This window comes from Salvelinus sp. IW2-2015, linkage group LG19 (assembly GCF_002910315.2).
Source record: "Salvelinus sp. IW2-2015 linkage group LG19, ASM291031v2, whole genome shotgun sequence".
Classification (NCBI taxonomy): Eukaryota; Metazoa; Chordata; class Actinopteri; order Salmoniformes; family Salmonidae; genus Salvelinus; species Salvelinus sp. IW2-2015.
Genome location: NC_036859.1, coordinates 34,291,329 through 34,294,785, shown reverse-complemented (window position 1 = coordinate 34,294,785; position 3,457 = coordinate 34,291,329).

Below are 3,457 nucleotides of genomic sequence, written 5' to 3'. Positions count from 1 at the left end.
CACATTTGTTTTAAACATTGTGGTTGGGCATAATATAATGTGACATGGAATGTTCAACAGTGAATAGTGTCACGGTCTTTTGTGTGTGTGGTGTGTGAGACTATTACGTTTCGCATTCCCAGAGTTGCCATTCTGTCTGACCTGCTGGCTGTGTCACGATCATCATTCTGTCCTGTCAGTTTCCATTAAAAACTGATATTTTCTAATCTATTCAAAACTACGCTCTTACACTTTTATAATTGAATATTCAGCAGACTCATTACACTTTTTAAATTGAATATTCAGCAGACTCATTACACTTTTTAAATTGAATATTCAGCAGAGTCATTACACTTTTTAACTGAATATTCAGCAAAGTCATTACACTTTTTTAATTGAATATTCAGCAGAGTCATTACACTTTTTTAATTGAATATTCAGCAGACTCATTACACTTTTTTAATTGAATATTCAGCAGAGTCATTACACTTTTCCCCCCCGTTTTGTTTTACTACAAAGCAAAAATACTTTCTCTCAGGCTGAAATGGGTGAAAATTGCTCAACCAATTTTTATTTTTGGGAAGCAAAAACCCACTGAGCGATTGTAAACATTGTCATTTCAATTTGGCCTTGAGGGGCTTGTTAAATTTATTTAAGCATCTGTGCGCTTTGTGAATCAGAATCCGACTGAGAGCATGATGTTTTTCCACTTGCGGTCATTGGGTTCTGCACTGCTCATTAGATAGACAGACCTCTTTGGCTGACACTGGGACCTGTGTCGGGGCCCGTGGTCCTCGTTAGCCCCTGCACTGGTATGGTGTTTAATGTCAACATCCAGCATCAGCGTCCATTTTAAATAGACCTTTGTCTCGGCAGGAGACGTGTTTGTGATTGTGCTGTGTAGCGGATGCACTGCTGCATCGATTCATTCTTCAGACACTTGAATGTTGTTGGTTTGACGTCTACTGGCCCCTGAGCGGTTCCTCGGCTCTCACTCGGCTCAAGATAATGAGTYATGAGGAGGCAAAAGGAGGCTGGAACGTTACAACCTCCCCAGCCATCTGTAACACTGTATGTATGTTTTTTGTTGTTGGGGGTATATTGAAGTTTTACTGACAGATATAGATTAGAATATGAGATGGAATGRATAAGTGCAGAAAGTGTGTGGCAGAAGTTGGGATTGAACCGCTGCCTMCAGGGGCAAATGTGGTCYGAGGGCAGCAGCACTAGCACTAGACCAGAACCCGACACCTGCATCCATGTTTTAATACATGTCAAGCAACTCTGTCAAATGTAGTTGTTAAAATCCTGCATGTACACTACCGTTCAAAAGTTTGGGGTCACTTAGAAATGTCCTTGTTTTTGAAAGAAAAGCAAATTTTTTGTCCATTAAAATAACATCAAATTTGATCAGAAATACAGTGTAGACATTGTTAATGTTGTAAATGACTATTGTAGCTGGAAACGGCATGATTTTTTAAGGAATATCTACATAGGCATACGGATGCCCATTATGCAGCAACCATCACTCCTGTGTTCCAATGGCACGTGTGTGTTAGCTAATCCAAGTTTATCATTTTAAAAGGCTAATTGATCATTAGAAAACCCTTTTGCAATTATGTTAGCACAGCTGAAAACTGTTTGCTATTTAAAGAAGCATAAAAACTGGCCTTCTTTAGACTAGTTGAGTATCTGGAGCATCAGCATTTGTGGATTCGATTACAGGCTCAAATGGACCAAAACAAAGAACTTTCTTCTGAAACTTATCAGTCCTATTCTTATTCTGAGAAATGAAGGCTATTCCACGTGAGAAATTGCCAAAAAAACTGAAGATCTCATTACACGCTGTGTGCTACTCCCTTCACAGAACAGCGCAAACTGGCTGTCACGTTCGTCGTATACATAATGAGCGGACCAAGGCGCAGCGTGAGTAGAGTTCCACATATTTATCAAAGTGAACCTTCAAAAAACAACAAAGAATAAACGACGTGAAATTCGTAGCGCACATAGCACTAAACAAAACGAAACAATATCCCACAAACGCAGGTGGAAAAGGACCACATTTAGGTATGATTCCCAATTAGAGGCAACGATCATCAGCTGCCTCCAATTGGGAACCATACTCACACCAACATAGAATTCTAGACTAGAACACCCCCAAGTCACGCTCTGGACCGATTGCACACCATACGAGAACCCCAAGGGCTCTCTATGGCTCAGGGCGTGACACTCGCTGCTTACCAGAATAGAAAGAGGAATGGGCCCAGTGCACAACTGAGCAAGAGGACAAGTACATTAGAGTGTCTAGTTGAGAAACAGACGGCCTCACAAGTCCAGGCCAGCATCTCGGAGTCGCCGCTTCACTGTTGACGTGTGAGACTGGTGTTTTGCGGGTACTATTTAATGAAAGCTGCTAGTTGAGTCTGTGAGGCGTTCTGTTTTCTCAAACGTAGACACTTTAATGTACTTGTCCTCTTGCTCAGTTGTGCACTGGGGCCTCCCACCCCTCTACACTGTATTTCTGATCAATTTGGTCTTATTTTAATGGACAAAAAAATAGCTTTTCTTTCAAAAACAAGGACATTTCTAAGTGACCCCAAATTTKTGAACGGTGGTGTATGTTTTAATACACGTCAAGCAACTCAAATTGTCAAGCAACTCAAATTTAGTTGTTAAAATCCTYTGTGTATGTTTTAATAACATTATGTTAATTATTACAACATAATTATRCTTTAGGATTACATCAGAACCAGTGGAGGCTGGTGGGCGGAGTTATAGGAGGACAGGCTCATTGTAATGGTTTGAATGGAACAGAGTCAAACATGTGGTTTCCATATGTTTAATGTGTTTGATACCGTTCCATTTATGCCATTCCAGCCATTACAATGAGACCCGTCCTCCTATAGCTCCTCCCACCAGCCTCCACTGATCAGAACCTTTGACAAGCACTATGTTTCAGCTAAGAAATGACATATTAAGAAGTTCCTTTGGTTGCTGTGGGACATTGATTGATTGGGGCTGTCTCAATTCCATAGATTTAAATAGAATGGCTTTATCATGAGAGCTTCATACACTCTGTTACAGGTACCACCGCTAGTCCATGCTGCTCTTTCTACCCATCCTCTGCAAAAAGCAGTGATCTTATAGTACATGATAGATGTCAGGCATCCACCCACTCATGGCACAGAGTAAGCATTTAATTTATATTTTGAAAATGACAGTTTCCAGGCTTAATCTCAGCCCCCCGCTGGGCTCATTGGGCATTGGCTGGTCATGTGAATTATCATAACTAATGTATTTTTAATACTGAACAGCTTTTGAGTCCCACTGAGAGGGCTGTCTACGTCGGACTCAGGTCTGGGAATACCAACGCGGTGTCTGTGGAAATGTAACAGGGATTTATCATCCTCTGCTGACAGGGATAAGGACACTCATTTAAAAACCCTGTCTGAAATATTAAAGAGGGATATTTCTTCTC